Here is a 19,797-nt window from a genome sequence, read left to right as displayed (position 1 = left end):
GCACCGCCGCTGCCGACCGTGGCGCGGGGCGCACGCGGCGCCTGCCTCCCGGCCTCGGCGCCCCAACTTCTCGCCGGGCTCGGCCGGCAGGTCCCGCTTTCCTTCGGCGTGGATCTCACGGGCGAGGTGGTCGAACCCTCCTTTCCAGCCTCCTCCTTGCCCCCGAAAGGAACAAGAAACCTGCAGCATCTTCCCCCAACTCGTGACCATTGGTTAGTTAGTTTCCCAGTCGGTCGTGTGTTCCGGAATGTGTGTGTTGGGGAGGCGGGGGGCGGTAGCTGTGCGCTCCCCAGTTCGGGGCCCCGGAGCTTCTAGGTCTAGTCAGCGGATAGTGTGGAGAGTGAGGGAAGAGACTCAGGGGGTACGGGACTTGGAGGACCGCGTTTGGATGCTCGGAGGGGAGTCCTGGGGGCAGTGTGTCCCCCAGCCCTCGTAGGTCCTTCCAGCTGGAGTGTGGAAGAACGTGTGTGTGAATGACTGTGAATGGTGGGGGTTCAGGGGGACGCACGCTTGTTGCCTGTGGACTGCCGGGACCCTTGCTGTTGGGGCGGGGGAGCAACAGCGCTGAGGGTCCCCGCAGGTCGCGCGTGGCAACCCGGGATGCTGGGGGCGCGTTTGCGCCGCTTGCGGACCCTGCGGGGGCGCGTCGGGTTGCCTTTCCCAGCCGATCCGAGTGCGCGCAGTCCGAAATCATTCACGCAGACGCCTTATTTCTCTCGAGGGCCCTCGTTCTCCCCTTGGCCTTCTCGCCTCTATCCTTAGCGGCTCACCTGTTCCAAGACTCTCAAGTTCCTTCTTGCCGCAGGGAGGACTGCGGAGGCCAGAGGGAGACTCGGGACTCTTTGGCAGGTTTTTGATCTTAGGAAATAAACTGGGCGCCCCTCCCGCCTGGTCAGGGTAAAGGCAGCTTTCCAAGGGGCCCTGGGTTTTCAGCTGTGAAAGCAGGTGATTGTAATGACGGTGGAGTTGGGGACGTATCTCTGTAGCCTTACGGGTGTGCGTCCTGGCCTGAGAGCTAATGAAAGCTGGCGCCCAATGGCACAAGGACTCACGGTCGGGATCTTCGGAGATTGCACTAGCTCGCGAAGTTTGCGTGTGCGGGAGTGCGCGTTCTTAAGGAGGCAACCCGTCGTGGGTTTCCGAGAAGCTGGCACACTCTGCGTCCCTCCTGATTGTTTAGGGAAGGGGAAACCCGAGTGCTCGCGTCCTGCGCTGAAATTACGCGGACATCCTGGGGGATGTCCCAGCCACCTGGTTTCAAACCCACCCTGCCCTGCCCTGCGCTGTCAGTCCCTCTCCTGAGAAGATGCTCCACTGTTGTTTCATCAACAGAAAACAAAACAGAGGGACCCATTCCTGGCGAGAAAGAGTAACACTTCTCTTTCTTTCTTTCCTTTCCTTTCCTTCCTTCCTTCTTTCTTTTCTTTCTTCCTTCTTCTTTCTCTTGTTCTTTTTCTTTCTTTCTCTTTCTTATTGAATTGTCAGTTGCTGTAATTTATTTGTTTAGCAGTTTAAGCGGCTAAAGAAGCAGTTTAGATCAAGCCAATTCCCGTGAAAGGCTTTTCTTGTGGTCTCCTGGCATGATTTCTCTTCAGAAGAAAAACTGCTGACAGAATACACATTGCCACACAATCCTGATTACATTTTAATTAGCTGGGCTGGAATAAGCTGCAAATTACTGTTAGGACTTAATAACTGCTGTTTCTGCCATCAGCTGCCAAGCCATTCGTGGTGGGTTAACCCTAACCTGGTAATGCCTATCTGATTTACCTAAATTGCAGGGATTATGCTTTCTTAAGATTTGAAAAGGCAGCAACACTCTCCCTATGAACCCTCGAGCTTCCCTGTCCCTCCCCCTTGTTAAATAATTGGGAGATGACGGAGGAGTCAAGGCTCCTTACGGGGCACGTGGAATTTATTAACAGGCAGGAGAGGCGGGGCTCGCCCAAGCTTGTGCATGAGCCCCTTCTCTCAGGGTCACCCCACCCACTTGTGCAAAGAAGCCCCAGCAGAAGGCTGTTTCTTGAGCAGGTGGCCATTTTCAACTTCTCTCATACAGTTCTAGGCATCTTTTTCAGGATGGAAGAAGGCTTGTCTCCACCGTTGAGGCCAGCCAAGCGTGTGGACTCTTAGAGGTGACGCTGCCAGGGCTCGGCTATGGACACCCCAACCTATGCGCTCACGGTGTGGACAGAGACTCGGAGCTGCGGGGGGCAGTGCCCTGGAGTGGCAGGCCTGCAGGGGAGGCTGGAGTCTAATGGTCTCTAACCCTAATTGCACACGCTTTCCAGCCGCCCAGCCCTGCAGGAGCGAGGCCGTAGGGCTGCAGGTAGATGGTGCTCACCTGGTGTCTTTGCTTCGGCCATGCAGGTGGGCTTCAGCTGTCCGCCCTGCAGCCCTCAAGCAGCCTGAACGCCCAAGCGATTCAGTACTGATGCATGGGGAGGGGAATGGTGACGGGGGGATTCCTGAATTATCTGGCACAGCCCCTGACATGGAAGAGTTCAGAATTTCATACTGAAAGGGAGACGGATGGCTGAACTGCATCACATCCCTAACTAAATGCTGGCCGCATTCATGAAAAGAAACAGTGCAAGTTAACACCTCGCAGGATATCCATTCCCAGCTCCATGTGCCAGGCATTGGGCATGTTGTCACTTCAAGTTTGCACATACCATATGCACAACGTCCTTAAAATCCCACTAACAGAGGTGGTTGGGAAGGACCTCCTCTGTCCATGAAGTGAACAGGAGATCTGGGCTGTGGGGTCTGGAGCAGGGACGTGAGCTTTGGAACGAGGTAGATCTGCTCTGCATCAGCCTTGCCACTTTGCAGATGGGTTGCTTGGGCATATCACCTTCCTGAACTTCCAGCCTCTCGTGTGTCCCGTGGGAGATAAGTACCTGCCCAGCAAGGTGGAGATCCTAGCACATGTTGGGGATACTGAAAGTGACGGTGGCGACGGAGCTAACACTAATGGGAAGATTAGTGAGTACCAGCCTCTGTTCTAGGTGTCCTACAAGTCCAAGTTCATTTAATCCCCACAGCAGCCATATAAGGAAAGTACCATTTGTTCCCTAACTGATAAGCAAACAGAGGTGCTGAGAAGGTAGGTTACTCACGCAGCAATAGACAGTGGAGCTGGGTTCCAAATGCGGGTGGCTATCAGTTTTAGGTTTTGTTCTTCTTTTTAGGATTTTATTGGTTAATTGGTTAATTTACTTCAAGAATGACTACCTAATTTTCGGGACTCAGTGCAAAATGAAGATGTGTGGTCCAGTATTTCAAATAGCAAGAAAAGAGGGTGTTGTTAAAGGAACTAAAATATAAAACGCTTTTTTCCTTCCTCTGTGGCTCTTGCGATTTGTCATCGTGTTTCAAATGTGCTATTCGGTGCTGTTCTCTGTAAAGAAAAATTTAAAAATTAAGTGATTAGTATGGATTTTATTCTTCATCTTTCTATTATTCAGTGCCAGCGTTAACGGGCAAACATCAGAGCATTTAACTTGTATGCAGAATCACCGGCATTTCACAGTTTCTATTTCCTGGCCTGGAGCGTGCTTTGAGATAGCTGGAGGGACAAGCGAGACTCAGGAAGGTGAGAAGAGGGAAGAGAGAGTCCCCCCCCCCCCCCCCGCCAGGGTGCACACCGTGTGGCGTGCCCAGTCCCACAAGAAGATCTTGCAGGATGTTAATAGACCTTCATGGGAACCTGCCACCTGCCAGATGCATACATGCTTGCTCACACATAACACGTGCTTGGTACCCTCTTCTGCAAGCTTCTAGACCCATGCCTTGCACTTTGTTCTAGATGTTGTCCTCAAGAAGTCAAGCCAGGGATCTCCCACTCCTCCTGTTCAGATGACAGCAAATGGGCAACCCCCAAGTCCACTGCAGCCCCCACTGCAACACTCCTCACTTGATGCTTTTAGAAATGACTCGTCCAAGCACATACAGATGGTAGATAGAAGCAGAGAAAGAACCAGCTTTCAGAACTCTCAGCGCAGCCATCATACAAGTAGATACCTGCTCCAGGGATGGGTTTCATCCCTGGGAGTCTGGGACTCTGGCTGCCCACCCACCAAACACAGGGTGGTGCTTCCCGCATGAGATGAGGACAGCCATCACTTTGTCCTGGAACCCTTTGCCTCAGGCATGCATCAAACCCTCCTTGGACCCTTGTCCAGGTCCCTGCAGGGGCCGGAGTGTGACAGTCATTTTAGGGCATGGAGTGGGGAAGGAGAGGCTGGGTGAAGACTGGGGTGCCAGGGACAAGGGAGTGGGGAGCCGAGAACCTTTCCTGGGGAGGTGAAGGAGCAGTGCGAGGCAGGATCATGCGAGATCCGAGGCTCCAAGCCTCCAGAGCAAGCTCTGGTATTCCATCAGACTGCCCATGTGAAACACCAACTTAGGATACAATCATTGAGATTTCAATATGGTGACCACAGGCATTGGTCCCCCTGAGCATGGACCACATGCATTGGTCGTATGTCCGTGAAGCGGCCCTGGTGTGGATTTTTGTAACTCAAGGGTGCAGAACCCTTGGGAGGGCTTAAGCCCCCTTGCCATGGGGGCTCCTCATAGGGTTTTCCACAGCGTTCAAGCTTACGATGCTGAGAAATGTTCACTTCGGAATAACCTCTACCCTTGTTTTTTTTCAGCTTTATTAGGATATCAAAGAAGAGGGAAAGGAGGGAATATTGACTGAAATAAACTCTCTCCTTCTCAGCGAATCTCATTTAACTTAAGAGTGACTCCCTCTCTTACGCTAGTTGGGATATGCCAAGGCGAGACCACCATGCAGCTCAAGGTCAGAGCCTTAAAGATAGTCAGTGCACCAAGTATTAGGAGACCTGGAACCTGCTCTTTCTAGGCCTCTGTTTTCTCCAAGGAGGCTCGAGAGAATAGGACTTGGGAACAAATCGTAGCCGAAGTACAACAGAGCCGGGGGGCGGGGGGGGGTGGAGTGCGTCTGCTGCTTTGCCGGAATTCGGAATTCGGCACCCCTCGGGATCTTCGCGTTGGAAGATAAGTAGCGGGTTGCTGGCAGCCTGGGCCCTATGGGTCTAGAATTTTGTTAGTGGTAAGAGATTCTTGCTTAATGGGACATTATTCACCCTATAAAGTACCACGGATAGGTCCGCTTAGGTAGCTGATTAGAGAGATCAGAGGCTTTCCCCAGCAGTAATGGGAAGCTGTTTGTTTTGGCAAAAGGGAAGAACTAAGCTGGTGATTAGCTCATTCTACTTAGAGGACCAGCCTCTCGTCCAAGAAAAAGTAAATAAACAATTATTGCATCAAAAACCCTTAGCAGCCACAGATCAGCCCTAGGCTCAGAGACTTTTGGAGGTGCACTTTTGTGGTGAATTTACCCAGCCCTGGCATGTCCCATTGCCCTGCAGTGAGTTTAAGTGACACTCCAGAATGGCCAGGCGTTTAGAGAGTCCCTGGAAGAAGGGCCCTCCTCAGCTTTGGCCTTGATATTTCCTGGTCTGGCTTCCCTGGATCTCTGGCTGTGTTTCTAAGAATTTCTGAATTGAACCAAAACTAAACACTAGGCTATTCGTGGCATATTTTTGTGTTTGTAATGTAGTGTTTCTCCTTGAATGTGATTTAAAAGTCTATCTTATTGTGACTATTATAGAACATTTTAAAAACATTAAAAAACACTTACTGACTTGTTCTTTCTTTGGGCACCGTATCATTAAGAAATAAATACTTCTATATATGTTTTAGTATTGTATATATTCAGATACATCTGTATGTATTTACATATAATACCCTGTATGCATGTATGTGTGTTTGAAGGCCTAACTTAAAAGAGTTAAAAGTTAATGTTGGTGTGTTTCCACATAAAAAAGCTTAATCATAAATTAGGAGGTTATTATTCTTTGAAATGGATTCCCCAGATCGTGTTGTATAACCTATCCTCGTATATGTCTGCGAATGGGTATAAAACTGTAGGGTTAGGGGCCGCCTGGCTGGCTCAGTGGGTGGAGCCTGCGACTCTTGATCCCAGGGTTGTGAGTTCGAGCCCTACGTTGGGGGTAGAGATTACTTAAAAACAAAAACAAAAAAAACCTCTAAACAACAAAACTGTAGGGATGCAGAAGCTTATGAAAGGCTTAGTGGGCTCTGCTTGTATTAATTCAGGCACAGACAGGTTCCTTTGCATAACTTGGCAGTGCTTTACAGAATTTTCCTCTCACATAATTTTGAGCGTGGGGGCTTGGACAACAATCAGAAGAGCATATTGATATTATCAGAATACATTTTATATATGAAAAACAGGACTGGGAAACTTGCAGATGCCCCCATCGCAGTGCCCGTGTGCAAATTACTGCATAACTTATCCTTTGGAAGATTTGTCTGAGCTCACAGACCTTTCGGGTTCCAGCGTCGGCTGCCTCGCACATTACTGTTTCACGTACTCTGGACCCCAGAGTGTGGAAGTGTGTAGTCTCTCAACATATGGCATTTATTAAGTGGGACCCAGTTTTTCCTCTTTACACTAATCAAAGATACCCCTAACTCAAGCTTCAGATCAGCAGGAGGTCGCCCGCATCACGGAGCAGACCGATAAAGACGTCTTCCTGACCTTTTAGTTACCTGTGGACCATCATCTTAGGAAAATGTGTAATTTCTTTTGGAGTCTCTGAAATATTGAAAATAGGTCACAGACACCTATTCCTTCTCAGTAGATGCTGTTGCTGACCCGTCCCTCACCTCTTTAACCCCCAGCTCCTGTATCAGCTGCTGATGGCTTACAGCTGCTCGCTGTTAGAAACTAACCTTCTGCTGGTGGGCGCCATCTTGCCAGCAAAGCAGTGTCTCCTCCTCCCTTGATGAGGGCAGATCTTGCCATTGGCTCCCTGCTGGAGGCCATGGGAGGCCAGAGGAGGCCAGCTCCCTGTGGGAATAACTCTGGTACAATTTGTGCTCCAGAGCATTGCATGGGACCAGGCTTCTGCAGGTCTCCAGCTGAGATCCCTTCCCTGCTTAGCTCCTTCTCCTGCTTGCTTCTCTGTTTCCACTGAGGGCTTCCCCCAATATATCACATATGCAGGAAGACCCTTTTCAGCCTCTGCTTCTAGGAAACCCAGTCTCAGACACCTACGAACCTTAAGAGATTCCTGATCTAACTCAACACGGTTGTTTTTCAGATTGGACAACTTGATGCTTTTAGAAATGACTCGTTCAAGCACATACAGATGGTAGATAGAAGCAGAGAAAGAACCAGCTTTCAGAACTCTCAGCTCAGACTTTTTCCCACTGTCCCTTTAAAAAGAAATCCTGAGATTTTATACAAATAAAAAAAAAACCAAATTCTAAATGAAGAAGCACTTAGAGTCAGAACATTTTTTTGGATTTAGTTTATATCTCCCGATGATTTCAGTGGAAAAAAAAGAAAAAGGTTTCAAATTTTGAGCCCGATGTATAAGCACATCATGCTCCTTCACTGTCCATGTGAAATGTATGTACTGTTAAAACAAGCTTGAGATAGTTGTATGGCTGGTGGACAGTCGATGGGGTGAGGGGACAGCATTAACCACGGTACCTCTGCAGGTCTGGGAAGATGAGAAAGAGGAGCAGTTAGTTCAGGTATTAACCAACTTTGGATTTATTCGGCAAGCAGCCAGGGAGCCACTTCCCCCCAGGACCTAGAATTGGCTCTATATCCTTAGAGTTCACACATTGGTTCCAAATGGTGAGTGGAGGCACTTTCCCTGGTGGTGGAGGAAGTTGGATAAAAGTAGTTATCCTTGATAGCCAATAAGTAAAAAAAAGGAATATGGGAGCAGTGTTTATGGCTCATTTTAATGTACCTCACAGACTGTAGATGCTCATTCTATTTCTCCCTTAAAAAAAAACAAAAAACACCACCACTGCTTTAATCCATTCCACTTATTTCAGCTAATATGGATGGGTTGCAGCGGTTTTGAAGATAGACTATAAGATCCCTGCTCATGGGGATCTTAGAGTCTAGTAGGGGCTGAGACTTGTAAACAGCTTTGGTCTGCACGTGACTGCAAGGATAGTTATTTGTACGAGATCTCTGAGGAAGGAGCTTATCCCTTTAGGGAGAGCGTCCTAAAGGAGATGACACTTGAGCTGAGCCGCAAACTTTGGGTTACTCCAGCCCAGAGCAACCGGCATGAGTAAATGCAGAGTCTTGCAACAGTTTGGTCAGTCTGTTGGGGACTCTGAGTGCTCCTCACGGACAGGATAGAGTATCAGTCCCTCAGCTAGCAGCCAGCATTTGGGAGCTTGGCCCTGGGAGCTGTAACAAAGCTCACGTCCCATGCTCTGCAGATCAGGTGAGGAACATGCCCAGGCCATTACACTTGGAGGTGTGTGTACAGCTCTTCTTCCTGGTTCTTGCTGCTCTGGTTGAACCACAGGCTAAACTGTGGCGCCTCTAATGCTCTTCATCTGATCTTTGTGGAGCTCTTGCAGCGCCCCTAAGAAAGAGCCCCAGATGAGCGTAAGGAGGAGGCTGCCCGTTGCGTCTCCTCGCCATCATGCCTGCAGCAGGACCCCAGTCTGAACTGGTGGGGGTGGACCCAAACTAAGAAACTCTCCTCAGTTACTGAGCCACAGGTTAGAATGTATTTGGCATTGCCTTTTACAGTGTCTCGGTGTTGACAAAGTAGTTTCACATAAAATATCTGTTTGACCTCCTCAGCAACTCTGTGAGGTCACGAGTGTTATTTTTCTTTTACAGATAAGAAAACTGAAGGTCTGGAAGCAAGGTGACCAAGGCTTTACAGCAACAACTCAAGCACTAATTGTCATATTCCCAAATATTTATATAAAATGACCCTGCTTCTCAGGATGTTAACAGTGAGAGAAGATAGAGTGGAAATATCAACTGTAATGTAATTGAGAATCATGGCGATTTTGAGGGAGATAGTCCTACGTTTCTCATTGGCTTCTGAGGCACCGCTGCACCCAGAGAGTAGTACAGTTGTGGATAATTGGAAGAGTAATGGCATGACAAAAAGGCCTTAAAAAATACCAGTCCATCAACACCCATCCCTTATGCATTTAACCATCCACATTTTTCTTCCAACCAATAAGAATCTGTCAAACACAATCATTTTTCAAGTATCTTAGGTTCTAGGGAACCCAGCATAAGCGAGATGTACTTCCTGCCCTCCAGAGCTTTTTCTGCTAGAGAGAGAGAGAGAGAGAGAGAGACGTTGAAGCAAATAGTTGCCCAGAGTTTTGAAGTGAAGAAAGGAACTATAAGAATCATGTATCATGGGCGCCTGGGTGGCTCAGTTGGTTAAGCGACTGCCTTCGGCTCGGGTCATGATCCTGGAGTCCCGGGATCGAGTCCCGCATCGGGCTCCCTGCTCTGCAGGGAGTCTGCTTCTCCCTCTGACCCTCCCCCCTCTCATGCTCTCTCTCCCATTCTCTCTCTCAAATGAATAAATAAAATCTTTAAAAAAAAAATCATGTATCATTTAAAATCCTCATACGTGATGGTTTAACGCGCAATCATAATTTCAGATGAAGAGTTGTTTTTCTCCTGTAAGTGGGTTTTGTTTCTGTCCACCACCACTTTGACTCGTCTAGCAAAATAGCAGAGTGTTACTGTGATCCTTGCAGGAATGTTTTGGAAATAGCTGGGCTCCTTGATGTCACAGAGTCTGAGTTTGCTGTCTGGGAGGAACAGCGGTCTGGGGACTTCAGCCTCGTTCTTGCTTCCTGGCTGCCGTTGCCCTTCTGTATGGTGGGGGGACATGTTTGGGGTATCTGCAAGTGGTGATTGGAGCTCGTATGTACATGATAGCCACTTTCAAGAACCCACTGTGCCTTCTCTGCTGGCTGTCTTTGTTTTTGTTTTGCTTCTGGGAGTGTGTTTATACTTTATGATTCTTTCCAGCTTCTCTGTAAGATATAAAAATTGGACAGTGAGGAGGGCTGCACATGAAAAGAACATGCTGATAAACTGGGGTTCTTTCATACACCGAGGGCTCAAATCTATCCTGAGGGGAATCTGAGAAACCATAGCCTATCAAGAGGGGGAATCTTTAAATTCACATTGTATTTACCTTTTTGTTTTAAACTGTAACATTTGTCACTTAATAAGCTTTTTACTCTCTGAGTTACTAATATCCCACCAACTTGAGAAAATACTCTATTACAGTGACCTCAAAAATACATAATTTTGTTTTTCATATTGCCTTCTTTCTTTGAGAGGTAAGGTGGGTAAGTTGGGACCACTTAAATTGTATGATGTATGGTGACCCGAATCTTTATCTTGGGGAAGTGCATTTTCCTGCTTGGTATGCACAGGATCTCAAGTTACCTCCAGCCAACGAAAATGCTTGTTTCCCTTAATTTAGCATCTAATCATCACTGATGGTTTTTAAAGTTTCATAGTTAATGTCTGTTATGTCCAAAGAAGTGATGATTGTATGAGCCCAGAAATAAAAATACAAGTGTCCCTTTAATGAAACAAGAAACATTAATTTTGCAAAGAAATTCATCACTTTCCAAAAATGTCATTAATCCTACCAGCATGTGGGACCAGAGAAATACTGGGAATTCATTTACTTATGAACTTCAGAGATTTTTTTTTCCCCTTATTTTTTACACCATCTTTCAATCCACTATAATTTTATAATGCATTAATAATTCATATGTTTAAACACATAAAATTATTTTTGGTGTTCCTTACTCCCTGTAATGCAAGTGACGTGCTTATCTAAAAACAAACCAGATGGGTTACATTTTTAGTTGGGAGGTTACTTACTGACAGCTTTTCTGAAAGAACGGCTGAAACAGTTGAGAAAGTCTAAATGCAAACAAGAATAAAGCTTTCAGGTTCAAGGTGGTTTTACCTATTCACTGTGTTCCTACTGGGTTAGTGTAAGTGGTTCATGCCATGTACGTGCATCCACTCTTGTTTAATTTTTCTAGTAACACATAGTTGAGAGAGACAGCTCTTTTTCAGACTTAAATAAATGTCTCAGCTCCTGTCTTTAAATGCTTACAGCACAGCAAGGAAGGGCAATCTTTTGAAGTGTATACTGTGACACTTTGTGGACTGCAAAGAAAATTGACAAAGAGACGTGCAAACGCAAAATGCCAGGAGAGATTTAAAAGCGGGTACGCACCTTATATTAATATGTCGTCCTGTGCCCGGGACAGGTTTCCCAAGTGCTGTTATAAGAAACCAAATATGGCGAGGAGCTTGGCATTTCAGGGCCGTTAGCTTGCTTTCCAACTGATGAGCGGATCCCTGTAGGATGCAAATACCAAGCCCCTTTACCCTCATGAGGGAATAATAATAAATAATAATATCCCCCGCATTTGGAAATGTTTCCCAACAAACTTGCGTGCAAGCAGTTTCTTTTGCGATAACTCAGATTTCCACCGCCTGTCCTTCGTGGCAAGCTACTTATTTTCAACCGGGGTCCCTCGCCGATTGGCCATTTCCCCTAATGAGCAGTGCTTTGCACACAACCTTTTATGAAGGGAGCAGAAGACCACCCCAGCTATATGGAGATCCAGTGGTGTCCAGGCCCCGGGGTTGAACCAGGGTTGCCCAACAGGCCTGCTATATGGGTGATTCAAGAAAAGGGAAAGTTACAGATTGCATCATAGCACAAACTTGGGGCTTGCTTCCTAGAGTTGAAATGAAGCCTCTTAATTTTAAGAATGCCAAGTTTACACAGAAGTTACTGATTACTTTTTTTTAAAAAAAGGTTTATTTATTTGACAGAGTGAGAGAGAGCACAGTTGTGGTGGGGGAGGGGTAGAGGGAGAGAGAGAGAGAATCTCAAATAGACTCTGCTTAATTCAGATCCCGATGCAGGGCTCGATCCCACTACCCGAGCCGAAACCAAGAGTTGGATGCCTAACCGACTGCCTCACCCAGGCACTCCTGATTACTTTCTGAAAGAAGGAGCAAAACCTTGGAGGTGGGTTGCTGTGCTGTGTTTTGGTAACTGATTCCTTTAGATTTCTTCAATGGCAAGGAAGTGCAGAGAAGTAACCTAAGACCGTGTCCACCATTAGAAGCGGTCATTGTTTGAAGGTGGGCGTTTTGTTTCCCATTTTCTCTTCCGTGTTTTATTTTGACACTTGGCTGTACAATTTTGAAAGAAGCACGGCCAAACCCATTTGCCGATCATTCCAGAAATGGCGTACATCTGGGAAGTTATTTTCCCATTGGGCCAGAATCTAAAAGAAAGTAGGGAACATCTTTCCTGTGTTGTTGTTGTATGTACATTTTTGTATCCGGGATTATGAGATCATGTCCTCCACAGCTGCAGAGAAATTAAAAAAATTCTGGATGGAATGTATTCACGTGTTAAGTATTACACTGACCATAGGAAAACATATTTAGAGGTGAGACTACCTTACAAGGGACATCCATTTGTACTTTGATCTATTGCTCTTGATTAATAGAGCTTGTATGATATTTTGACTTGTATGATATTTTTAACCTATTTTTAGGAGGGCAAGATTTGTATAGTCTAGTCCCATTATTTACTCCACAATTTCAGAAAAAAAAAAGGGGGACTCCTTTTTTGAACAACCATATGAAATTAGGGCTAAAGTTTTATATGCATATGGGGCTCCTGGCTGGCTCATTAGGTGGAGTGTGCGACTCTTGATCTCGGGGTTGTGAGGTCTAGCCCCACGTTGGGTATAGAGATTACTTAAAATCTTTTTTGAAAAGTTTTTATTTGCGGGGCGCCTGGGTGGCTCAGCCTTTTGCTCGGGTCGTGATCCCAGGGTCCTGGGATGGAGTCTCGAGTCAGGCTCCTTGCTCGGCAGGGAGTCTGCTTCTCCCTCTGCCGCTCCCCCTGCTTGTGCGCTCTCTCTCTCTCTGACAAACAAATAAACTCTTTAAAAAAAAAAAAGTTTTTATTTGCGTATCTATGTCTGTGTATTTATCCATACGTGCCTAGTTCAGGGTTTGTCAGTCTTGACGCCATTGACATTTTGGGCCAGATGATTCTGTGTTGTGGGGCTGCCCTGTGCATTTTAGGATGTTTAGTACCATCTCTGGTCTTGACCCCAGTCATGACCCCACCCCAGTCATGACAAACGAAATCTATATCTAGCTATAGAGGTTATCTCCAAACACTGGAGTCCATACCTGCTATGGGGCAAAATCACCCATGCTGAAAACCACTAGGGTAGTTCTGTCCCTTTCTACTTTACATTTCCCTGGATCTGTGTGTGTCTCTAGTTCCGTATCTGTATTTAGATATGTGTATCTATATCTGAACTCGTTTACAGATACGTGTACATGAGTCTTTTATTCCATATTCATGTATCCTGTGTGAAGGAATAAACTCCGAGGCAGAAACGAACAAGTTGATTGCATTAACCATATTCTGTTTCACTTACAGTGTGAGAGTTGGAAAGGTGCTCATTTATGTCTCCATTTGAGAATTTAGAAAAGAAAAAAAAAGCACTTGTTTTTATGAAATGTAATTAGAAAAAAAAAAAAATGCTCTGCTTCCATTCTATGGCAGACATTCTCCTGAAAGGAAACAACTGTGTCTGGGTCTTTAATAATAATGCTGATTCCACACTGGATATCACTCCAGAAACCAATATTGCACTGGATGTTAACTACCCAAAATTTAAATTAAAAAAAGGTAATAATGCTGATTCCAAGGTTATGTCCTAGCATTTGTGGATGTGATCCTTAAAGAAAATGCAGGTTTTTTGTTGTTTTTCCAGTTATGAGCAGACTAAGTTAGTTATACTGCATCTTTTCCTTCAAATACCTGATTTAAAAAATTTTAGTTTTTTTTTTAAATTTTGTGAGCTGCTCCTGAAGTCTGATTCTCTGGGAATTTCTTTGCAACTAAACCGCTTTTCCGTTTGAAGAAGTCTTGTCTCCCCAGCAGTATTGGCTGTTGTTGTTAAGATGAGTTGGGCACCGAATGAGTGCCTGGTGCTGAAGAATCTGGGGGTTCAGAAATGAATAGTGTGTACCTTTGATCCTAGGTGCTTCAGAGTCTGGTCTGAAAGCCCGAGGGGGGAAAAAAGAGTAATTTAAACAACCTGAGGCCAAAGACCTCAGCAGACAGCTCAGCAGAGAAATTACACAGGTGGCAAACACGCATGTGAAAAGATGCTCCATGTGAGAGGTCCTTGGGAAAACGCACGTTAAAACAACGATGAGATACCGCTACACGCCTGTCAGAATGGCCCAGATCTCGAATTTGGACAGCAGCAAACGCTGGGGAGGATGGGGAGCAACAGGAATTCTCATTCACTGCCGGAAGGAATGCAGAATGGTCCAGCCACTTTGGAAGACAGCTTGGCCATTTATGTTAAAAGAAACAAACCGTAAGAAACAGCAAGCCCTAAATGGGAGTCACTGGCTGTCCCGGACAGCAAACCAAGACTTAATTACAGTTTCAGCCTATCTCAGGAATGGGAGCTTTTAACCGTGGACCTGGAATTTCCTGATCAGCTCTAGTGATGTAATCTACATGATAAAAACCCTCCTATTCCTTTCTCCACAAAAAGAAAGCATAATAATCCTTACCTCTCCTTCCATAAGAACTTCCTGCTCTACCCTTTCCTATGAAAACCTTCCATTTTGTGCAATACCTCAGAGCATCTCTCTTCTTACCAGATGGGATGCTGCCTGGGTTCATGAATTGCTTAATAAAGCCAATTAGATCTTAAATTTACTCTGTCAAATTTTATTTTTTAACACAACACAAAACATACTCTTATCATACAATCCAACAGTTGTGCTATTTGGTATTTACCCAAATGAATTGAAGATTTATGTTTATAAAAGCCTTGGCGTGGATGTTTATACACCTTTATTCATAATTACCCAAATTTGGAAGCAACCAAGATGCCTTCAGTAGGTGAATGGATAAATAAACTGTGGTCCATCCAGTCATGGAATATTATTCAGTGCTAAAAAGCAATGAGTTATCAAGCCACAAAAAGACATGGAATAAACTTAAATGCATATTATTAAGTGACAGAAGCCAATCTGAGAAGGCTCAATACAATGATTCTAAATATATGACACTCTTGAAAAAGCAAAACTTGGGAGACAGTGTACAGATAAGTGTTTGCCGGTTTCGGGTAGGAGAAGGATGAATGAATAGGGTGGGCACAGAGGATTTTCAGGGCAGTCAAACTACTTACTTGATATTGTAATGGTGGATCCATGTCTTCATACATCTGTTCAAACCCATAGAACACACAACACCAGGAGTGAACCCTAGTGTAAGCTATGGACTTTGGGTGAAATAGGATGTGTCAGCGTAGGCTTATCAGTTGTAACAAATGTACCCTCTGGTGGGGGGTGTTGATAATGGGAGAGGCTGTGCAGGTGTGGGGGCAGAGGATGTATGGGAAATCTCTGCACCTTTCTTGTAATTTTGGTATGAACCTAAAAATGCTCTAAAAATTAAAATTTCTTTCGAAAAAAGTAATTAAAAATTTTTAATTTTTTAAATTTAATTCTTTAAAAAACGTATCCTCTGAAATTTCTTTGACAGTGCTTAGTTCTGTGGAGAGAGAATGAAATTCAGATACCTTATATGCATTCATCACTTAGAGATTTTCTATTCCCTTATGATGCGTAAGAATAGATTCAGTAGAATTTTTGAGTGAAATTTGAAATCCTGGATAAGTATTGTCTAAGGAGAAAAGGGCACTGAATTCTAGGTCATCTATTCTATTATGAAAACATACCTGACTTCCCAGATGCTGGGTGCTTATAATTCTGCAGATAATACATTTTTCTTGGAATTGATTTTTTTTGCAAAGTGCAGTCTTTTCTTGGGGTTATTTCTCTTCATCTTGTATCACATTTAATTCATCATGTTTTCTCAAGTGGTCTCTCATTAAAGCATGCTATCTTTTGAAGTTCATATTAAAATGACCCAGGGCGCCTGGGTGGCTCAGTTGGTTAAGCGACTGCCTTCGGCTCAGGTCATGATCCTGGAGTCCAGGGATCGAGTCCCGCATCGGGCTCCCTGCTCGGCAGGGAGTCTGCTTCTCCCTCTGACCCTCCCCCCTCTCATGTGCTCTCTCTCATTCTCTCTCTCTCAGATAAATAAATAAAAAAAAAATCTTTAAAATGACCCAGAATCGTGATGAATGGGCTAGAGTATCATGTAAGTCAGGGTATAATTGACTACAAGGTACTTGATTTTAGTTTGATTAATTATTCTGCACTCTCTAATGAATAACACATAACTTAGCACCATGAAAAAGCATATATCACAAGCAAACAATGTGACAACAATCTGAATTCAAGTCAGTTAGAAATGGGAAAAACATGTAGTTCTGGTATTTTTTTCTTTTCTGCTTAGATTTTCCCCAATACAAATTAAAGTCAACTAAGATCCTGAAACTTCTGGCCTGTCAGTGTATATCAAGGCAGTAGATGTTGCTTTAGTGTTAGAATAAGTACTTCTAGGACTTAATGTATTATAAAATGTGTTACTAAAATATTCTGTAGGAATGCAAATGGAAAAAATCATTGTTCTTTATGAGGTATGTTTGTATAAGTAGAAATTTTCAGATGGTTCTCACCATAATAGCAATAGAATTCAGCTCCTGCTATCTAGAAATAACTTCTCTCTGGCTGCTGTTAATGCTTGTGAGTAATTAGCTCTATAACTTAAAATTAATCCTCTGCCGGTCAACATGCCAGAAGCCAGGCAGTAATGTGCCTTGTGGGAACTGCTTATTAAGAACAACAGATCACACATGTCAAGCCTCACGGCTGTCAAGCATCCATTGTGAAAAATAGGAGGGAGATCTGAGAGTGCCTTTAAACTCCTCTTTCTTTTTGTCCTCACTGTTACCCTGAGCAATAAGTAACATCTTCCCAGAGCTGTTTCTTATGAAGATGCCCGTAGACGGAGGTGAGGCCAAGCCAGAGTGGAGGCCACTTGGCCTACTCTGGGCCAGGTGTCCTCTCCTTGAGCAATCTGTGCAGACACAGACTTGACCACGTGCGTGTGCTCGCGCGCACACATCCAGAGATCAGTGTATTGCTGGATGCAGAGCATTGTCTGTTTCAATCACTGGAATGCTAGGAGACACCTGCAAGCTGGATGGAGGACTCCGTTTACTTGGTAAACTTGGCGAGAGAGAAGAAAGAACCATTTGGAGTGATACTTCATGGAGTCGGGGATAGCAAAGTAAGATGAATTGTTCTCCCTTCCCAGTGAGGTTCTGTTGCTATAGCGAAGGTCAGAATCGCCCACCAGGCCTATCAAAACACAGCTTACTGTACCCACCCCCAGAATTTCTGATGCTGCAGGTCTGGAGTGAGACCCCAGCATTTGCATGTCTAACAAGCATCCAGCCAGTGATTCTGGTGTCAGGGCCCCACTTTGAGAACCACTGCTGTTGACTTCTCTATGTGCTGGGTTTCTCTCTGGCGCCTCTCTCTGCTCAGTAAGATGTGCCCCATTCGCACACTCAGTCCTCTGTTCTCTGCCTCTTGGCCCCTGCATTCTTCTTCTAACCAGCCTGCCTTCATTCAGGATTTTGTAGAATTTAGCTTATGAAAGAGGAGTCAGCCGTGGCTCCCATGGCAGAAATGTTCCTGAGGATGCACTCAGATTTACTGTATTCATTTGTCAAGGGAGAGGATTGGAATAGCTGTTGGCTGCTTTGTCTTTTGAAACCTAGGTTATGGTTCCAACTTGAGGGGGGAAGGAGCCCATGAGTGCCTCCTCTGACCGTATGTGTCTAGGATGGAGGTCTACGATGACGAATCCTTAAGGGGAACTTTAAAGACGATAGTTCATAGTTCCTAAGTAGTTAAGGTCCAGTTATGGAAGGAAAGTAAAGAATGTCAAGTTGAGGGTATGGACATAGGGTAGAAAGAACATGGTAAGGATGGACTTAGCACCTTGGACGAGAACCATCTCATTGTGAATGTGTGGCTGTTCCCCACTTACTTAAGCGGTCCGTTTTCACCAAGTGCTGGACTCTTTGATCCGGAAGGGTCTACATTATGGTTCACAAATGCCGCCTTCTGATGCAAACATGTGCTCTGAGAATTAAGTACTTTGTGTAAAGACAGGCAAGGGACAAGTTGTTGTCAGCAAGATGGAGAGACAGATGGGTCAGAGTGGGACACTGTGCTCTGCCATATGCCTGGAGGTGGCAAGGAGTTAAGGAATACACACTGACAGTGATTTTTGAAGGCAATGGGAAACATGCATGAAACTATTAAGGCAGGGGTCCTCAACTGGGGTGCAGGTTGGGGTGTGGTTCAAACAAGAGAGCATTTGCCCCATGGCTTTATTTTTGTCACTGTTACGGGTTGAATTGTGTCCCCCGTTTCCCAAATCCGTAAGTTGATGGCCTAACCTTCAGTACCTCAGAAAATGACCTGATTCGGAAACAGTTGCTGGGGATGGAATTAGTTACGATGAGTTCATATGTGAGCAGGGTGAGTCCTTGATGCAATATGACTGGGTCCTCATAAAAAGGGGAAATTTGGACACAGATGCTCATAGATGTGAGAACACGAGTAGAAGGCCACGTGGAGGGTAGACTGGCTGCCAAAAGCCAAGGAAACATGGGAAGTTAAGAGAAAGGCATGGAATGGATCCTCCCCTGGAGCTCTCAGTGAGAGCATGGTTGTATTGACACCTTGATCTAAGTAAGACCTCTAGCCTCTAGAATTATGACAGTCCATTTCTGTTGTCTAAACCACCTGGTTTGTGGTGCTTTTTTATAGCAGTCCTAGGAAACTTACAGTCAGTATATTTCCTTTGGAATTTTAAATAATATTAAGAATACTGTGACATTGTGATTTATAAGGAATTTATAAGGAATTTGGTAATTCAGGTGACCAAAATATATTTCTCTTGTATTTGGTCTTCATCCACTGGTTCCTGGCTCAAACCCCTTGAAATTTCCTGTGACAGGAATGATGGCGGTGTCTTCTGTTACGTTAATGAGGTGACTTTTGGAAAGCCCCTAAGTAACCTAAGGATGGGGGCAGGTTGCTAGTGGCCCCAGCCTGTGAATAGAGGGTTGGAACTTTCAACCCTCCCCCTACATCCTGGAAGGGGAGAGGTGCTGCAGGTTGAATCAGTTACCAGTGACCAACAATTTAATCAATCATGCCTATGTCATGAATCCTCCAGAAAAACCCAACAGAGGAGGGTCGAGAGAGAGCTCCTGGGCTGGTGAACACATGGAGGTGAGGAACATGGAGAGGGCCTGAAAGCTCCATCCCCTTTCCCCACACCTTGCCCGAAGTATCTCTTCTATCTGGTTGTTCCTGAGGTACAACCTTTTATTAAAAAACGGTCACCTAGTAAAACGTTTCTCTTTCTGTGAGCTGCTCTAGAAAATCAGTCAAACCCAAGGAGGGGGTTGTTGGAAACTTGGGTCTTTAGCATGGTGCTCAGAAGCACAGGTAATAATCTGCACTTGACGATTGGCATCTGAAGAGGAGGTGGGGGGCAGTCGTGGAGGCCTGAGCCCTTTGCCTGTGGAATCTGATGCTAGCTCTGAGTGGACAGTGTCAGAATTGAGTTAAGTTGTCCCACACCCTGCTGATGTCTGAGAGCTTCTTGGTGGGGTGGGAATCCCACAGCTCATCCCACATTGAAATTGGGTGCAGGAACCCGAAAGAAATAGTGTTTGATGTTATTGGATTTTCATGTTCCCCAAAAGGGGGTTATGGGTTTATGAATTTAATTTAGTGCAGCACTGTGTTGAAGAACTGTACTGATATTATGCTTTACATGGATATTGTGCCTCTGGAAAGACTTGAAACAACCAAATAATGTAGAAATTCAT

General features: G+C 45.2%; 1 protein-coding gene and 1 long non-coding RNA gene across 7 annotated transcripts in view; both read left to right on the top strand.

Annotated features, from left to right (window-relative positions):
* On the top strand, nt 1-15,427 carry LOC135361897 (uncharacterized). Of its 2 annotated transcripts, none has more exons than XR_010406024.1 (2): nt 1-212; nt 13,987-15,427. It is a non-coding gene; the product is annotated as an uncharacterized LOC135361897 (long non-coding RNA). The 2 variants fall into 2 exon arrangements; XR_010406023.1 differs by lacking the exon at nt 1-212 and adding an exon at nt 10,478-11,936.
* The window catches only part of ANOS1 (anosmin 1), a 187,377-nt gene that overhangs the window by 327 nt on the left and 167,253 nt on the right, over nt 1-19,797 (top strand). The gene's annotated exons all lie outside the window — the stretch shown is intronic.

This window comes from Mirounga angustirostris, unplaced genomic scaffold (assembly GCF_029215605.1).
Source record: "Mirounga angustirostris isolate CCGP_5_RB_7025 unplaced genomic scaffold, mMirAng1.0.hap1 SCAF_11, whole genome shotgun sequence".
Classification (NCBI taxonomy): domain Eukaryota; kingdom Metazoa; phylum Chordata; class Mammalia; order Carnivora; family Phocidae; genus Mirounga; species Mirounga angustirostris.
The sequence above is the reverse complement of the archived record's forward strand: the minus strand, read 5'-3'. Positions and strand labels throughout refer to the sequence as shown.